At 45.4% G+C, this 18,263-nt stretch overlaps 1 protein-coding gene across 3 annotated transcripts in view; it reads right to left on the bottom strand.

Moving 5' to 3' along the window:
• The window catches only part of KCNN1 (potassium calcium-activated channel subfamily N member 1), a 140,445-nt gene that overhangs the window by 76,309 nt on the left and 45,873 nt on the right, over positions 1–18,263 (bottom strand). For 2 of the 3 annotated variants that reach the window (XM_029613743.1, XM_029613744.1), the window contains exon 1: positions 15,265–16,168. The exons of the other annotated variant lie outside the window; for it this stretch is intronic. The gene's annotated coding sequence lies outside the window, so the exon portion shown is untranslated. Of the gene's footprint in view, positions 1–15,264; positions 16,169–18,263 lie in introns of those variants that run through there. 3 annotated transcript variants of the gene reach the window in all.

Below are 18,263 nucleotides of genomic sequence, written 5' to 3'. Positions count from 1 at the left end.
GAAGATAAGGTTTGTTTGCCTCCCTCCAATCCACAACAATCTCAGGGTGATTGTAAATCTAAAGTTCCCAGCTATAGACAACAGGAGATTTTTTTTACCCTTATTTGTTTTAATTATTGGGTATTATTTGACATGTCTACTGTTGTGAAATATTTAATTGGTGTTTGGTAAATTTTTAAACATTCGTATATGTATTTAAAATTATTAAATAGTATTCTATTTGTCAGCTGATTTTAAATATTTATTCTTTTTATTGGTATGATTGTTTTATATTTCTTGATTTTATTTTATATTTGATGAAGAATGGTGATGTTTCTGTTATTTTCTATTTTGCATTACATACAGAGTCTGGCTTGTTGCAGTTTCCAGTTCAGATTTTGTCTGCATGTTTCTATTTATATTTTATGGTCTCTTTATTCTGTATTTAGCAAGGGTCTGACTTTGTTCTGCATGTGACTAAGGTGAGGTATTTTGCTAGCATGTAGTTTCTATGTAGAGATCTATAGCAGCCTGGTTTCCTAACAGGAGGTGTATTGGTGTTTTAGGGATTGGTGTAATATTTGCAGTGTTGCCTTTTCATGGGTAGGGTGGTTACTGTTTGAGTCTGGCAGTTAGTGTATTAGGGTATGGCAGGTTTTGAATTATTCCACAATGTTACTGACATGTGCTAATCCGTTACTGTTAGACTGAGGTGACCCCAGAGTCTGAATAGTATTTTTCTGTGGTGATCTAGTTCTGCCCTGCATCTTCTGTGAATGCAGGGTATTGTAGAACTGGAGGTGCAGGGTTTAGATTGGGATTCCGTCCTATCCTGCGTAGACCCAGACTTCACTCTCATAAGAGATGCTCTTGGATAATTTTAGCGGCCGTGTTACTGGACAGTTGAAACCGGCCAGGGGTTTCTTTGTTGCGTGCAAGGCCCTTCTGTCTAGAGATGCCACTGACATTCATGCCCAGCACTTTGTGGCAATGATGCAAAATGTTTGCAGCGGTGCCTCCTGCTTTATGGACAAGGATGTCTGTCTGTCTCCATATGGACAGAGGTAAGAGGCGCGTGTGGAGAGAGCTACAGGACCCCTGCCAGGATTGAACTAGCTAAGTGGTTCCCCTGTCACAGGTCACACAGGACGATTCCCCGATTGTAGCTGCAAGGGAACCTAGAACAGAGATCATTTAAAACTGAATATTTCAAAGCGTGATGTCCCCCTGTATGTTTTGACAGCATTGTTCTTGATGGGGGGAAGCTGCTGATCGTGATTGAGTTGAGAGGCGAGAAGGGGGCGGGTTATGGCTCTGTGCCCTCGGATCTTTTAGGTACCTAGCAAAGCCTCTGATTTCCCCATTTCGTGCCTATGGGAAAAAAATAAATAAATCTCTTTGCAATCTCTAAGTTTCCAGAAAGGGGGCCCTCGGGCTGTGGCATTAGAGGGAATAGAGAGATGACTGATCGGATGGCAGCACACCATACACTGATGAATTTCATAGTCTGTGGGTCATATACCAGAACTGCCCTGCCCACAGGGCTGGGAGAAGAATCGCTGAAAAGCAGCTGCCCCTCTTTTCCCTCCTCCCAGCAGAGAGGGCAGTCTCCTTTCTGCCTCCTCAGGCTGGGATGGAAAGCTGCTCTTCTCATTTCTCCAGCACCTCGGACCCCACTTCCAGATTCACCGGATTTCTGCTGGCACGCAGCTCCCTTACACATCAGCCTGGTCATGGAGGTTGTTCAGGAAACTTTATTAAAATAGTGTGCCTGCCTTGTCAATCCACTGGAATGCATCAGAAATAAAGGGAATGCAATAAAAGCTATATATCTCAATCTATATGCATGGAGGTGGATAGAGAGATATACAGAGGAAGTGATCCATTTTTATTGGACTGATTTATTCCATTTCTTGACGAACTTTTAGCAACTAAGACTCTCTTCCTATTGTCAGAATACAAACTTTATGGGCATGACGGTTTACACGTGTGGCCAGTGTGTGGGCAACTTTCAAAAGCTGCTCAGCAGCTAAAGGTATTTGGTTATTTTATGGACAATTTTCAGCCATACCTCCCCCCCCCCCCCCCCCCCCAGGACCCTTAAGAACATAAGAAATTGCCATGCTGGGTCAGACCAAGCATCAAGCCCAGCATCCTGTTTCCAACAGTGGCCAATCCAGGCTACAAGAACCTGGCAAGTACCCAAACATTAAATAGGTCCCATGCTACTAATGCCAGCAATAGCAGTGGCTATTCCCTAGGGTAACTTGATTAATAGCAGTTTACGGACTTCTCCTCCAAGAACTTATCCAAACCTTTTTTGAACCCAGCTACACTAACTGCACTAACCACATCCTCTGGCAACAAATTCCAGAGCTTTATTGTGCGTTGAGTGAAAAAGAATTTTCTCCAATTAGTCTTAAATGTGCTACTTGCTAACTTCATGGAGTGTCCCCTAGTATTCAAGGTGCGGTCTCACCATGGAGCGATACAGAGGCATTATGACATTTTCCGTTCTATTAACCATTCCCTTCCTAATAATTCCTTATATTAAGCAAGTAGATCCTTTCAAGAAAAAGTCCCCCTCCCTCTCACCTGCTCTTCACTGAAACAAAGCACCTAGTCCCTCCCCCCTCTCACCCAATTACCACAGAAAGATGACAGTCCCCCGACCCCAAGAGCTCCCTCGGATCCTTCTCCCTAGCGGTCCACCCCCAGAAACCCCCCATCCATCAGCCCTCCAGAATATGTACATAGGAGGGCTGATGGATGGATGGGGGGAGGGAGGAGGAACAGCCTAGTGGTTAGAGCAGTGGGCTACGAACCAGGAGACCAGGGTTCAAGTCCCACTGTTACTCCTTGTGACCTTGGGCAAGTCACTTTACCCTCCCATTGCCTCAAAAACTTGGATTGTAAGCCCTCTGGGGATAGAGAAATGGTACAAATCTATGCAGGCAAACTATGTGCACACATCTTGGCAATCAAATGTACGTGCACAATCGTTTCCTCTAACCTAACTCTGCATCCCTGAACATGGAGTGTTCTTGCAGTTGGTAAATCTAGCCACTAGTGAAACCAACTCAGCCCAGGTCAAATTGTAAGTAAACTGGTGAAATCCCTTTCAAAACTGTCCTCTACATATAAAAAGTAAAAGAAGAAAAAAAAAACGTATAACCATAACAGCAACAAAATAAAATTACACAATATAGAAAGGAGCATAAGAACATAAGAAGTTGCCATACTGGGTCACACTGAGGGTCCATCAAGCCCAGCATCCTGTTTTCAACAGTGGCTAATCCAGGGATGCAAGTACCCAAACATTAAATAGGTCCCATGCTACTAATGCCAGCAATAGCAGTGGCTATTCCCTAAGTTAACTTGATTAATAGCAGTTTACGGACTTCTCCTCCAAGAACTTATCCAATCCTTTTTTAAACCCAGCAAAGCTAACTTCCTTAACCACATCTTCTGGCAACAAATTCCAAAGCTTAATTGTGCATTGAATGAAAAACAATTTTTCTCCGATTTGTTTTAAATGTGCTACTTGATAACTTCATGGAGTGCCCCCTAGTCCTATTTTCTGAAAGAGTAAACAACTGATTCACATCTACTCATGTTAGTCCTCATGATTTTGTAGACCTCCATCAAATTCCCCCTTCGGCCATCTCTTCTCCAAGCTGAACAGCCCTAACCTCTTTAACCTTTCCTCATAGGGGAGCTGTTCCATCCCTTTTATCATTTTAGTTACCCATCTCTGTACCTTCTCAAGTGCACATAAATCTTTTTTGAGATGCAGCAACCAGAACTGAACACAGTACTCAAGGAGAGATACAAAGGTATTATGACATTCTCTGTTGTATTCACCATTTCCTGCTTGTTTTTTTAGACTGCCACAGCACACCGAGCCAACGATTTCAATGTATTGTCCACTATGACACCTAGATCTTTTTCCTGGATAATAATTTCTAACATGAAACCTAATAGCGAGTAACTACAGCATGGTTTATTTTTTCCTATATGTATCACCTTGCACTTATCCACATTAAATTTCATCTGCCATTTGGATGCCCAATCTTCCAGTCTTGCAAGATCCTCCTAAAATTTATCACTATCCATTTGTGATTCAGCTACTCTGAATAATTGTGTCATCTGCAAATATGATCACCTCACTCGTACACCTTTCCAGATCATTTTAGTACCAGTCCTAGTATGGATCCCTGAGGCACTCAATGGTTTACCTCTCTCCACTGAGAAAACAGACCATTTAATCCTACTCTGTTTCCTGGCTTTTAACCAGTTTGCAATCCACAACAGTACATTGCCTCCCATCCCATGATTTTTTAATTTTCTTAGAAGCCTCTCATGTGGGACAATTCCCCAATTCAGTTGCTGATCAGTATTGTCCTTAGTCACATCAAGTTGCCGGTTTGGTGGCAGGATGCCACTTATTCTGGTGCTATAGCTGTTATTTCTCCTTTTTCCCCTCAGGGTTATACAGAGTTTTTGCTGCTCATTCTTTTGTGGAAAGTCTTTGATTTTGCTCTCTCAGCTTTGAGAAATGTGCATCCCTCATATCATTGGCTTTTACACTCTCCCTAGAGCTAGGCAAGTCTTTCAGTTCAGACATATTGTCCAGTTAAGGAGATAGAAAAATAGAAACAAGGGAGTCCATATTCAAATGTACATAAGATATGCCTTACTGGGTCAGACTAAATGTCCATCAAGCACTGAATTCTTTTTCCAACAGTGGCCAGACCAGGTCACAAGTACCTGGCAGGATCCCAAGGGATAGACAGATTCCAAGCTGTTTATCCCAAGCATAAGCAGTGGATTTCTGCAGCTCCACCTTAATAATTGTTAAGGACGTTTCCTCCAGGAACGTATCCAAACCTTTTTTTAAACACAGCTACACTAATAGCATTCACCTCATCCTCTGGCAATGAATTCCAGAGCTTAATTATGCATTGAATAAATGTATTTATTTTAAAAACATTTTCTCTGATTAGTTTTAAATGTATCACCTGGTAATTTCGTTGGGTGTCCCCTGGTCTTTGTACTCTTTGAAAGAGTAAACTGATTAAAGTTTACTCATTCCACTCCACTCATTATTTTATAAACCTCTATGATATCCCCCCTCAGCCGTCTCTTCTCCAAGCTGAAGAGTCCTAACCTCTTCAGTCTTTCCTCATACGGGAATCATTCTATTCCCTTTATCATTTTGGTTGCCCTTCTATGTACCTTTTCTAATTCTGCTACTGTGGTGCTCATAAGTTTACATACCCCTAGCAAAATTTGTAAGATATGTAGCATTTTAAGAAAACATAAGTGATCAGACAAACATGTCTGTTATTTTTAATGTATTTCAAATTAAACTATTTTATGCATCACAGAGTAGCACAATCATTAAAAAATCAAAGCATTAAAGGAAATCATAAAATGGTCCTGTTCAAAAGTTTCCATACCCTTAAATGTTTGGGCTGATAATATACACTCAAGCTGACACACACAGGTTGAGATGGCAATGAAGGGAAGGTATCCACACCTGTGCCTTGTTTGATTGTAATAAGTGTCTGTGTATAAATAGTCAATGTGTTTCTTAGCTCTTGAGAAACCTTTGTGCATTTCATCCAGGGCTGCACTGACTTTGGTGTTTACTGAAGCATGGGGAAAGCAAAAGAACTGTCAAAGGATCTGCGAGCAAACGTAGTTGAACTTCATAAATCAGGAAAAGGATATAAAAAGATATCCAAAGATTTGAAAATGCCAATCAGTACTGTTCAAACTCTGATCAAGAAGTAAGAAAAGTATGGGTTCTGTTAATACCAAGCCATGGTCAGGCAGACCAAGAAAGATTTCAGACGCAACTGCCAAGAAAATTTGTCAGGGTGCAAAGAAAAACCCACAAGCAACTTCTACTGAAATACAGGCTTCTCTGAAACAAAGTGATGAGGGGGTTTCAGTATTAATAATAAGGAAAACTTGAACAAAAACGGGCTGCATGGTAGAGTTGCCAGAAAAAAAAGCCATTGATGCACCAACGCCACAAACCAGCCCGCTTACAAAATGCCGAACAGCTCCTAGAGAAGCCTCAACACTTCTGGAACAAGATAATTTGGAGTGATGAGACAAAAATTGAACTTTATGGTCACACCCATAAATGCTATGTTTGGAAAGGAGTCGAACTAATCCCTACCATGAAGCATGGAGGAGGATCTCTTCTGTTTTGGAGGTTTACGAGCTACAGTAGCACAGGGAATTTAGTCAAAATTGATGGCAGGATGAAGGCAGCATCTTATCAGAAAATATTGGAGGAAAGTTTGCATTCATCAGCCAGGAAGCTGCACATGGGGCGCCCTCGGACTTCCCATGTCTATGATCCGAAAGAAAAGGCCAAGTCAACCCTTCAGCAGCTGCAGCAGAAGAAAGTGAAGGTTCTGGAGTGGCCATCACAGTCTCCTGACCTCAGCATCACTGAGCCACGTTGGGGAGAACTCAAACATGATGTTCATGTTAGACAACCAAAGAATTTACAGGACCTGCAGGCTTTCTGCCAAGAGGAATGGGCAGCTTTACCACATGAGAACAGAAAGGGCCTCATTCACAACTGTCACAAAAGACTGCAAGCCGTCATTGACGGGAAAGGAAGCAGCATACAACATTAAGCACTAAGCGTATGCAAAAGTTTCAGGACCATTTTATTACTTCCTTTATTGCTATGGTTTAATGATTGTGCTATTCTGTGATGCATAATAGTTTAATTAGAGGCACATTAAAAATAGACGGGTTTTGTCTGATCACTCATGTTTTCCTGAAATGCTACATATCTACAAATGTTGCCAGGGATATGTAAACTTATAAGCGCAGCTGTATATCTTTCTTGAGACGCGGTGCCCAGAACTGCACACAATGCTCAAGATGAGGTCGCACTATGGAGTGATACAGAGGCATTATGATATTCTCTTTCATTCTCCATTCCTCTCCTAATAATCCCTAGCATTCCATTTGCTTCCATGGCTGCTGCTGCACACTGAGCAGAAGATTTCAATGTATTTTCAATGAGGACACCCGGATCCTTTGCCTGAGTGGTGACGCCTAACGTGGAACCTTGCATTTTGTAGCTATAATTTGGGTTACTCTTCCCTAAGTGCATCACTTTGCACCTGTCCACATTCAATTTCATTTGCCATTTGCATGCCAGGTTTGCAATTTCTCACAATCCTCTTATGATTTAACAACTTTGAATAATTTTGTATCATCAGCAAATTTGATCACCTCACTCGTTATTCCCATTTCCCAGGTCATTTATTGCTATGACCCTCGGTTGCAGACGGCTGCGACCGCTATTACTCACTTCGTGTGTCGCCGCCCTCTCTCCTCTGGGAAGGCTCGCGGCTGGGGCAAGCAGCTTCAGACACTCACGGCTCCGTCCCAGGACTCCCCAGGGCGGCAAGGACGCCGCCGACTGCCATGTCTCTCCCGGGCCTTCCTAAGCACGCGTGCACACTCCATGGCCCTCCTTTAAGGACGCCAGGGCGGGAACCTCAGGGGTGTCTCCTCTTGATGACATCATTAGCCCTGGACTCTTAAGCACCATCGGAGCCCGGCTCTCATTGACTTGGCAACGAGTTCCCTCCTTGCTGATTCCTGCTGTTTCATTACAGACGCCGATTCCTGCTACTTCTGGCGTGAGACACTCTCGGGTACCCGCTCCTCGGAGGGCCCTGCACCTCGGAAGCTGTCTGCCATCTCCCCCGCTCCTCGGGGTTGCTCCAGGAAATGCTCTATCCGTCTGACTCTACCTCGGTGAGCCCCGCTTTGCAGACCACAGCCATCCTACTCTACCCGTGAGCCTCTACTTCAGTGGACCCCACTCTGCGGACCATTGCCACTCTACTCTGCTCGAGGAGACCAACGTAGGTGTACCCCGCCCTGTGAGTCACTGCCTCACTACGCTGCTTTGTGGAGTCCTAGCGCTAGTGTACCCTGCTCCGCGGGCCATTGCCACCGCTTGTGACTGCCACTCCCCTCCTCCTTGGGGCAGCACCTTGCACACTACTGTTACCACGTTACGTTCCCCGCTCCTCGGGCAGCGTCCTGCCTGTTCCTGAGACTGTACCGCACTCCCCCGCTCCTCGGGGTAGCGTCCTCTTGCTCTGCCAGAGACCCTTGGGCTTCCCCATGTCTCGGGTAAGCCTACGTCATGCCTCCTGTGCCGACTCTCTCCATGGCTCCTCCTCCTGGGGGTCGCCCTCGCAAGCACTCCTCCATACCCTGCCTGCATTCCCCGCTCCCCGGGGTCTGTTCAGCACTCCACCACTAGGGGGACCTATTCTGGCAACCGCATCCACACCCCAGTCTCCTGTTCTTCCTGTACTCGCTGGGCTGGGTCACCTGTGGCTCAGACCTCACCTCCCGACGGTGAGGCTCAGTGGGACTCCTCCCACTGGGCGGTACCATCTCTCGCCCACTGGGAGGAACATATATATATGTTGTAATGGGACAAAGCCATGTTGGCTTTGTCCCATTACAATACATATATATGTTCAGCAATTTTGTTCTTTATAATAGTTTCTAGAGATGTGCATCAGGTAAAAATTTCGTGTCAGGCTTCGTTTCAGGGCCCCCCCCCCCCCACGGGAATTTTGTTTTTCCTGTGGTTTGGGGGGTTTTTCGGGAGCCCCAATTTTCGGGTTAGTGCGCACTATTGGGAGTTAGTGCGTGCTAACTAAAAAATGAATTTTTTCCGAAATTTCGGAAAATATTCTATCATTGTTCGGTTCTCCTGAACCATTCCGAATTAGGCAATTTCATTCACATTGCCTAATTCGGAAAAAACGATTGCACATCCCTATTAGTTTCTACCATTTTCCCTAGCACAGATATTAGACTCACTGGCCTGAGGTTTCCTGGATCACCCCTTGATCCCATTTTAAAAATGGGTGTTACATTGGCCATCTCCAGTCTTCAGGTACCATAGACTGTTTCTGATAGTTTACAAATTTCTAATAGCAGGTCCACAATTTCATTTTTCATTTCTTTCAGCACACTGGGATGTATACCATCTGGTCCAGGTGATTTGCCACTCTTTAGTTTGTCAATTTGCCCTAATACATCTTCCAGATTCACTGAGACTTGTTTCACTTCCTCTGAATCATCACCTTTGAATATCATTTCTGGCATGGGTATCTCTCTTACATCTTCCTCAGTGAATACTGAAGCAAAGAATTAATTTAGGCTCTCTGCTATGGCTTTGTCATTCCTAAGTGCCCCTTTTACTTCTTGATCATCTAATGGTCCAATTGACTCCCTCGCAAGCTTTTTACCTCAAATGTACCTGCAAACATTTTTATTATAAGTTGTGGCTTCCACAGCAAACTTTTTAAAATTCTCTCTTTTCTTTCCTTTGCATCCAACTTGCCAGGGCTTATTTTGTTTCCTGTTTTCTTCATTCTTCATGTTCTTTTAGATATAGCCTCTCTCACCTCACCTTTTAAAAATGACAGTAGTCATTTAGCCTTCCTTCCACCTTTTCTAATGCAGGGAATACATCTGATCTGGGCTTCCAAGATGGTATTTTTAAATAATGTCCATGCCTGTGCTAAACTCTTAACCTTTGCAGTTACTCCTTTCAGTTTTTTCCTAACCATTTTCCTCATTTTATCAAAAATCACATTTTTTAAAGTTAAATGCTGTCACAGTAGATTTTTAGTGCCCTCCCTCAAGTTATTAAGTTAAATTTGATCATTTTGTGATCAGTATTACCAAGTGGCTCCAACACTGTTACCTCTTACACCAAATCCTGTGTTCCACTAAGGACTAGGTCTAAAATAGTTTCCCATTTCTTGGTTCTTGTACCAGCTGCTCAATGAAGCAATCATTTATTTAATCTAGGAACTTTCTCTCTCAAGAATGTCCTGATGTAACATTCACCCAGTCAATACTGGGGCAATAGAAATCACCCATTATTACCGTGCTGCTGATTTTGTTAGCTTCCCGCGTTTCATTGTCTGTTTGTTCATTCTGGCCACGTGGATGATAACACTTAGCTGGATAAGTCCAATTTATCCAGCAAAATGGCTGAATATCCATCAATACTACTCAGCTGGATAAGTCACATAACCGGATAAATTAGATGTGGCCCAAAACAGCCCAGAGCAAAAGATTATCCAGCTCACTTAAATACTTATCTCCTGTGTAAGTTAGCTCGATAAGTCTTATCCAGTTAACTTACACAGCTGGCTAACCCCATGATGGTAGAAAAAGACTGTATGACCTATATGTCTGCTATCCACACATCTGCTCAGCTCTACAATCCCTACCAATCCCTCAGAGACCCGCTGTGCTTATCCCATGTGTTCTTGAATTCAGATTCTATTGGCTTGGATTAAAGAGTCAATAAAGTGCAAAAAAGGAAGAGAATACTTGTTCATTATAAATTCATATAATGGACAAAACCACAATCCTATAGCATTTACTGCAGCTTTTCCAACATTTTCATATTTGCAAGATATAGGACTATGGTTCTCTAGTTGTAACTGTAAGAGTAAAGGTTGATGCTCCTGTCTGGCCTGGCTCTTTCTTAGTTCATCCCCACTAATGGGCAGAGCTGTCAGTTTTCAATCGGGTTTCTTGCAAATGTAAAAATGATCTAGGGGGGGAGGTGTGTGCATATGGGAGGGAGTAGAGATGAGACTTCTTTGTATGATCATGATTGCGAGTACTCAGAAATGCTCCTCCAGGCCTCAGGTTAAAAGCTTATGTGAGATGTCTTAGTTATCCAAGAAAAGTGTGATAATTAATTCATAACTACAAGGCAAACCTGACCTTATCCTAATACTGATGAATATACCACAGTCCCTTTAGAAAGCTGTCTGAGCAGCCTGGCACAGTAGCTTCGTGGCAGTGCTATGCACTGCCAGATGGCGGGTCAAGGTTTGATTCCTGAACCCAGTTTTTGCTCCATGACCTCAGAAGAGGGTCCCAGCCATCATGCAACAGTGACTCCCAGGAACCAGATTCAGGGTGCACAGGTAGGCAAGTACTGGAGGGAGCTACCGTCTGTGGCCCCTGACTGAGGAAAGACAGTGTGATGGTTGGGCTATTTATTTTGTTGTTGTGAATATTCCGCCCTTCCTGACTGACCAGCTAGTTCAAAGCATATCGTATTCAGCTACTGCAGGTATTTCCCTGCCCCCTAAGGGGCTCACATACCTGAGGTAGTGGAGAGTGAAGCGACTGCTCAAGGTCACAAGGAGCAGCAGTGGGATTTGAACCCTGGCTTCTTTTGGGTGCTCAACCTGCTGCTCTAACAGCTCCTCCTCAACAGGAGGGAAGTTAGAACGGAGGGAAAATCCCCTGGCACCGCAAACCACAAGGAGAAGCCAGTTCCCAGAGGGCTAGGAGTCCCAAGGAGCAGGAGACAACTGCAGGGCCAAAACGAATGTAAAAAGAAAGCGAGCAAGCCGAGAAGCCAGGAGCTTTATGCCCTACATTCTCTACGAAGACGAGTGCAGTCATTCCGTAGTACAGAGTGCCTGCTATCATGCAGCATCCTGACGTGCTCTGTCATTTTAAGCTTCAGAGAAAATGTACATGCAGTAACACTCGGGGAAGGAGAGCGGTACACCTTGCCCTGCTTGCATCCAACCCGGTTTCAAAAGAGGTGAAGAGCAGAGAACAGCAGTAGCTGTTCTAAGAGGTCCTGGTTTTTTTCCAGTTCTAAGAGGTCCTGGTTTTCAAGCTATCCCCGCCTAAATCCTCAGCCCAGGGTGCGGCAACAATTAAACAAAAGCAGCAAATAGACTGGTTAGGTACTTTTTTAGGAAAGGAATGGCAACTAAAACAGAAAATCTCATCGTGCCTGTGCATCGCTCCATGGTGCGACCACACCTTGAGTATTCTGTGCAGTTCCGGTTGCCTCATCTCAATCAAGATATAATGGATCTAGAAAAAGTGCAGAGGAGAGCAACGAAAATTAGAAAGGGGATGGGTGGGCTTCCCCAGTAGGAAAGGTTGAACAGATTAGGCTCTTCAGCCTGGAGGAGAGAGGATGTGCTAGAAGTCTATAAAATCTTGCGCAGGGTGAAACAAGTAAACAGGAAACAGTTATTCACCCTTTCCAATAGTACCTGGGCTAGGGAACATGCCAGGTAGCACATTCAGTTCAAATAATTTTGTTTTTTTATTCTGCCTTCACAGCAGGTAACGTAGTGGATGATTAGTCAAATTTATTTTTATTCACTTATTTAAAAACATTTTTTATACCGCTTTCTCCATGGGTTGTTTGATGCGGTTTACAAGTAAAAGAAACATACATAAATGATATAAAATAACAAACAATAAACAAAAGCAGAGTAAAACAAACATAAGACTGCAGCTGAATTTAGCATTTGATGAATATAGGTTACACACTAAGTAGTGTCGAATAAAAAAAAAGAGATATGATGCCAGGACTCAGTTAGCATATGCAATACACCAATGCAATCATTATGTAATAGGTTAGGAAGCATTATAGTTGTGTTCATACAATAGCTGACGGTCAGGATGTACATGGAACTTTCCCCAATTTAAAACAAAATTGGAGAAAGTATTTTAGTTAACTCAGCGCACAATTAAACTGTGGAATTTGTTGCCAGAGGACATGGTGAAAGCAATTAGCGTAGATGGGTTTAAAAAAGGGCTTAGACAAGTTCCTGGGGGAAATGCCCTTAAAACATTATTAGCCATGTAGGCTTGAGAAAGCCACTGCTTGTCCCTGCCAGGTACTTATGACCTGGATTGGTCACTGTCAGAGGCAGGATGGTGGACCTGATGGACCTTTGACCTGACCCAATATGGCATTTCTTTTATTATTTTTTTTTAAATGAATGTTCATGATACATCTGATGTAAAAACAAGGTGAACTTGCATAGCTTGCTAACCCAGACCCGTTTGCAGCCCTGGAGGATGGGAGAGCCCTGCATGAAGTAGGCTGACATGGGCATGAAACGACTGGTCCAAGGACGACACTCTAAGATGGCAGCGGCGGGACCATTTTCAGCAACACTTACAGCCCCCCTGAACACGTTTGGCATTTCCCACTCCTTAAACGCCTTAATAAAAAAAACAAGACGGGCCGATGGCTTGGGAAAAAAAAAAGTGCTGCCCAACCATTAAAAAACAATACCCTGCTCCTGAGTGACCTGAATCTCTCATAGGCTTCTACTCCTGATGGATGACCACCATCTAAACAACCGTTACCTGGCAGCCTGCTGTAGCTTCGGTATTGTAGTCAGATTCATTTTGTGTTTGCAGTTTTTAAAAACAGGCTCAAGATGTAAGTCCAGGCATCTGGTGAGAAACTATTAGACTATATGAAGCCGCTAGTGGCCGCACCCTGGATGAACCTTTACTGTTTTTCTTAATCCACTGCACGCCTACTAGGGCAGCACTGTGCAAAGTAATTGACATGGCTGCAGGATTTTTGCCACAAAGGTCTTACAATCTTAACACCCAGCTTTGGAGGGTGGGGAGCATGGGTGATCTGAGTTCTGAGATCTGTTCCCTAACCCTAATGTAATCAGACTGCCCCACACCCAGCAAGGAACAGCTGGAGCTAATATCGATCAATGGGACAATTAAAAAAAATAATAATATAAAAAGGAAACAGTACTACTATCTGTGCTGAGACCACTAAGACAGTCATGTTTTCCCCGCTGAATCCAGCTCTGGGATAAAGTGTGTCGTTTCTATTCCTTGTATCCTGAAGCATGAAAAGGCACTGGCTCTGGCTAACCTGGGATAACAGGCATGCAGATTATTTTTCACAGTTAAGGCTTTCATAAATTTATAAAGTGACTTTCCAGATCAATGTGAAAATATCACCGTGGAAGGGAAGGTAGGTGCAGGATGCCTGGAGTCCTTTCACTAAACATGAGGAATCTAAGGGCAGCATTTACTGTGAAAGTCAAAGCAAAGAACAGAAGCGGCAGGAAGGCGCACTCCTTCCATAATCTCCTTCAGGTTAGACCTATGCAGTGCCTTCTGCATCATTTAATCAATAATACTGTATTTACATCACAGGTCGTGCATCCTCCATCGTATCTTTTATTCATGGCCAGGCTGAAATTGCTGTTTTGTCCCCGCGCTTTCCTATCTAACTACTTGGAGCCCTTTATGAAGTTACAAAAGAAGAGAGACTAAATATATGTAAATAAATAAATAAATAAGGCAATACCTCCTAAAAGCAGCATCCCTGAAAAGAATCTCGCATTCCAGCTCACGAAGGAGAAATCCTCCAGTGCCAGCCTGCTCCTGGCAAAGGAAAGCAGGATCCTCGGATAACAGGGCGCCCCTGGGCAGCCTCTCCCCCCTCCCCCACGGGCCAGCACCTGAGCTCCGGGGATCTGCCCTCGCTGCAGGCCGAAGGGTGGGGGCGCTCTGCTGCAGGGCAGATTGGAAGGGAGGGGGGGGGGGAGGATGTCGAGTCAGAGATCTCTCCGGTATCCTCCTTCGGGACAGGCCCCGGTTATTTTAGGTCCAAAACACCTGGGATGGCCGGGGAGGGTTCTCGGCAGGAGCAACCAAGGTGAGGCATTAACTGAGACTTCGGCCTCATTAGCATCTCCTGCTTTCCCGCCTCGGAGGAGTTTCCATAATAATATCTGAAAGCGAGAGCCGTCAAACCCGGGACGGTGCCGCGATCGCTGGCAGCAAACAATAACTCGCTTAGAGGGGGGGCGTTTTCCTTCCCGGGACAATAAGGCTGGAAACTTTTATCAGCATGGGAGCCGCGTGCCCCTCTCCGGGCCCGCAGTGGGCGATCCACCCTGGGAGGAGGCATCGAAAGCCTTCGGCCGTGGGGCTCTCCTGGGAGCCCCACGGGCCAGGCAGGCACGCGGCCGGAGGGGGCTCGGACACACAGCTGTGCTTTTATTCCAACCAAGTCCCCCAGCTCCTTAGCAGCAATTTTTACCTGTAAAGGCGGGGAGCGCCTCGCCGCCCTCTCCTCCTGCTGTAATTCGGCTCCCGGGGGGGGACTCCACTCCTCCAGGTTGGGTTACCCGGAGCTACAATGCCTGAACGCCTTCTCGATGCTGCATTACAGCCTCCTCCGAGGGTTGCCGATCCAACCCAACCCTACCTGCTGCTCCCTGGGGGAGAGAAGCGCTCAACTCTCGCTCCTTTCTCTCTCTCTCTCCCCCATCCCCCCATCCCCATTTTCAAGGATCGACAATGACAAGAAGCGCGGCGCCTGCAGAGCGATGCACATTCCGGCACGCCGAGCCTATTGAAATATAAATGTACCTGCTGCTCCCCGCTCCGGATCGGGTTTCGCTCCTGCTGCCGCGGCCAGGGGCAGTGAGAGGGGTGGGAGAGGCTGCTCGTGCTGCTGCTGCCGCCGCTAGATAAGTTTCCTTGGAGCCGGCGCTCCGGGGCCGCATGCTGAGCTCGCCGGCATTGATTTCCCCCCCCCTCGCTCGCAGTCGCCAGGCTGCGGCTGCTGCTGGACGGCTCGCGAGGGCTGCGCTCGGGTCGCCTCCCCGGGCTGGCAGGGGCAGGGAAGCGGCGGCCGGCTCTGCGGCAGTCCCGGCGAGGCTCGGGGGCGCGACTCTCCCGCCGGCCCCGCTCGCTCGCGATTGGTATGCGGCTGCCGCCGCAGGCGAGGAGACGGCTCCTTCCCCGCCGCCCAAGGCTGCTGCGGCTGCTGCTGCTGCAGTCGGCTCTGCTCGCCCCCTTTGCAGTCCTGCGGCTGCCTCCAGCGCTGGGGCTCCTCCGATGGGCAGTCACAGCAGGGCTGCCGGGAGCCGGGAGCCCGCTCTGGATTCTGCGGCGGCGGCGGGCCCCCCTCTTTCGGCCATGCTGCAGGGCACGGAGGCTCTGCGCCCAGGGCTCCTGGAGGCGGCGGCGGCCGGGGGAAGTTCTGGCTTGGCTGCTGAAACTTGTGCCTCTGCAGGCTGGATCCCGGGCCGGCGTCGTGGCGGGCGGCGGTGGCTCCTCCTGGGCTCTGATTTGGGTGAGGAGGAGGGGGGGGCTGGGTGTCAGGGGGTGGCCCCCGGTCCTGGCGCTGGAGGGGCTGCGGGATCGCGTGGTGCTGGAGCGCAGCTCGGGGCTGCTGCCGCATCCCCCTCCCCCTCGCGCCTCCCTTGCCGGCGCCCGCTCGGGTCCTGTGGCTTTAGCTGGCTCCGGTCCTCTTGGGCTGTGACAAGAGTCCGAGCGGCCTTTCTGATTGGCGGGTTTTCGCAGAGCTGCCCTCATGACATCTTCTTTCGACTGCAGACCACGCCTTCATTTTTTTTGAAAAGATTAAATCTTCCATTACCACCTGAAAGGGCTCAGTCGGTCTTCTGTATCTTCCCCCCCCCCCCCCCCTCCTCCCACTGCAACAGCAGCACAGTTTCAATCTGCAGACTATTTCCGCTCATTAGAAGTAATGAGGACCAGGTACAGTATTTATGCTTACTTTTCATCAAGTTACCTTTCAAAAGGAACTGCTTTAACCGTGCACAGTCGAAAGTGGGTTTAGGCTATTGTGAAACTATTACAAATTTCCCCCCCCAGCCCTGGACACTTTTCAGTAGCACCCAGGAAGACTTTCATCTTTCGGTTTTCATAAGCAGATTTTTATCTCTTACACCTTACAATTTTCTATTGTTGTAAACTTCTGGTTTTCTCAACGAATTAAGGGAAAAGTCAAGGTGGGCTGATTACTGTTTGGTTCACAATAGGTTAAAATTAGTGTCCTTGAAATCCTATTTCACCTTTTATGTCATCGTCTGTTATTTTTGTTTTTTTTTATTTTCCTTTATGGCTTTATGTTTTTATTCTTTTATGTAAATGATTTTGAATGTTTTTATTGTAAGTCGCCAAGAGGTTGTCACCCACTGACAACAAAATAAATACAAATATTAAAAAATGTATTTTAAGAAGTAGAATTATGTTAAAATACAGATATATGCTGTCTCTCTCTCTATATATATATGTAAGTTACAAAAATATCAAGTTATGGACTGCTGATTTAGGGTGAAAAAAAACCCTTCACTATTGCTGTAGTTGCAGTAAAGGAAATATGCAAATTATTCTAAAATATGAAAGACAAGTTATAAAATAATCTGAACAAAGGTTGTATATTTAACTGCCACTTAAATCACTCCCACTGTCAATAACATAAATAAATCAAAACGCCCCCATACTGAACCTCTTCAGAGCCCCATGCTCCCTTCACAAGGATACACCTAAGGCATGAATACAGCACAAATAGCTGAAAAGAGGACCTTCCGCAGAATTGCAGAAAGGTATCCCATTTATAAATGTACAGCACAAAAACAGCACGGACAGCTGAAAAGCTGAGTCAATGTGAAACATTTTTATGCATATTTGTCAGTGCCACAGTGTCTGTTGTTGATGGTCAGCCTATATGTTTGTCTGTCTATCCATCTGTAAGTTTCAATGGCAGAACAGTGAACTGAACTGGCCTCTCCAGTGACAGCTGTCGGGGAATCCTGAGTTTGGTTCAGATTGGCCCATTGTAGTCACCAACTGTGTAACTTTTTTTCAACTTGTCATAAATTGCAGATGTGCTCATATAAAATGGAAGAATATAAGAAATTAGATAGATCAGGGCAAAAAAAAAATAGAAATGTCAGAGCAAGATGAAAGAATGAATAAATAAAAGTAATGAACATTTTTATTTTGAGCTATGTAGGTAGCAAACATTTCCTTTTGCTGCCTGAGAGCTGGCAAAATCCACACATAGAACAGGAGGCAATTTTTTTCAGCTTGTGCTCACCTCAACAGCTGGTCCACACCAATGGAATGCATTACTCTCCCCTCCACCCCCCCAGCCGACCTGAGACAGAACCCTGCCCCACTGTCTTCAAAAAGAGACTGAAAACATGGCTTTTTATCCAAGCCTTTCAAGACACCTAATCGCCCCCCGCCTTCAACTGATCTCTCCCAAGCGAATCCTACAACTAGTCACTCTTCCCCCTTGCCTTACTCCTATCTCTCCCAATCCCTCCCTCCGGCTAGACACCGCATTCCTCTTCCTTGCCTTCTCTTTACCCCCCTTCTACCTTCTCCTCTGTACCTCCGTCCCCTGAGCTTATTTATGCACATCAATTATATTGATTTATTTATATTATTTACTGTATTTTCTGTTAATTTTAGTTTCATGAGTTTTTAGATTATGTTAAAATGAGTCTCTAGAGTTTTAGGTTACGTTTAGTGTTTCTACTGTTAACTGGCCTCATTGTTCCATGTACCGCCTTAGAACGAAATTGAAGTTTCATTGTAAACTGATATGA

Source organism: Rhinatrema bivittatum, chromosome 8 (genome assembly GCF_901001135.1).
Source record: "Rhinatrema bivittatum chromosome 8, aRhiBiv1.1, whole genome shotgun sequence".
NCBI lineage: Eukaryota > Metazoa > Chordata > Amphibia > Gymnophiona > Rhinatrematidae > Rhinatrema > Rhinatrema bivittatum.
This window is presented reverse-complemented; position numbering and strand designations above follow the sequence as displayed.